The sequence below is a fragment of the Hippopotamus amphibius genome, chromosome 6 (genome assembly GCF_030028045.1).
Source record: "Hippopotamus amphibius kiboko isolate mHipAmp2 chromosome 6, mHipAmp2.hap2, whole genome shotgun sequence".
NCBI classification, from domain to species: Eukaryota; Metazoa; Chordata; class Mammalia; order Artiodactyla; family Hippopotamidae; genus Hippopotamus; species Hippopotamus amphibius.
Window position 1 is genome coordinate 65,128,743 of NC_080191.1, and position 1,486 is coordinate 65,130,228.

Below are 1,486 nucleotides of genomic sequence, written 5' to 3' on the forward strand. Positions count from 1 at the left end.
ATAGAAGCTTCATCTTTTATTTCTGTTTCTCAAAGGGCACAGTTCTGTGATGGTGGAAACTGGTTTTCCATTTCTGACCTCTTTGGCAGAAGTCAGAATATTTTATTTTATCACCAAGTTCCTAGGACAGTAATGATGGTAGTAACATTCATAGCAAATTTTACAGGTTCCAAACTACTTTTGCAGATGGTTTGTCATAGTTTTTGCAGTAATTTCCCCACAATACCCACTCAAAAGCATGGTGTGATTTGCATTTCAAATTTGGTCTGAAACGTTAAGCCCCTGATGCATTGGAAAGAACAGTTACTAGTGCAAAAGGGGTTGGCTTTCATGTTGGTGTTTTTTGTTTGTTTGTTTTGGTGTTGTTGATAGGTAATTTGAGTAAAGCTGGCTAGCACCTGCCAACTTTCACCTCCGAGATTTTCGCCTGTGTGGGTTTCCAGGGCACATGCATAAACTCGATCATTCTGCAGGCTTTGTACTGATATAAAGAGCTGCAGAGACTCCACAAAGCCATGCTTGACCACAGATGTGTGTGTCTTCACAAACTCACTTCTTTCCTGGGCTTGCTTTATTTAACATGCTGTCTTCCCCTTTCCTTTCACAAAGCCTCTGGAATATGTCGCCTCTTTTCTTGTCCTGTTGCTATCCACTAAGTTCAGGCTGCTTCCCGAGGGGCTGAAATCATAGCAACACTGGCCTAGGTGACCTGAACTGGTGAGGAAATGGGGTCTTTCTCTGTGTGCTCAGACATGCTTGCCCTCAGCTCTGGGAGGTAAGTTCTCTCTAAAAGGCAGGAAAATTGCTATTTCCCAGCCTGAAAGATTGAAACCTACAAAGTGGTCCATTGTTGATAAATCTGGAAATCGGTTTATTTCTTTTGTTTTTCCATGTCACCTTGCCTCCCATCTCCCCTTCCCCTCCAACCCAAGCCTCTCCTTATCAGACACCTGCTTCCTTGTCTGTTGAAACTTGCTGACCCTGGTGGTTGCCTGCATCCTTCCCTGTGGGTTCTGATCTTTATTTCTAATGTTGTCCAAAGTTACAAAGCCGCTCAATCTCTGATTCTTTGCTGAGCCTCCTGCTGGTGGAAGATTTCACAACTTGCCCACTGCTGTCCACGGTGGTTGCTGCCAGGGGTGTTTTGAGTCATAGGACTGTTAGAGGAGAAATAAGAACCAGGCTTTTATTAAAAAAAAAAAACAAAAACATCTTTCAAAGTCTTCCCTTTAGTGATACTGGCCAGTTTGTCACCTAATCAATTCGACCAGACTTTTTTTTTTTTTTTTTGTCTGGACCATGTTTGCAAAAACAGTCATATTGGGACTCTGTAAAGAATCTTTAGTTTGGCTTGATTGGCTTGATTTCAGTCATATAAATCCACTCAGTTATACTTATATTCTGTTTTGGTTTATTGTAATTAATCCATTTTTTCTCCAAAAGCAGACTATTAGCTGCTTTAGTTTTCAACAATAAATCTGAGTAG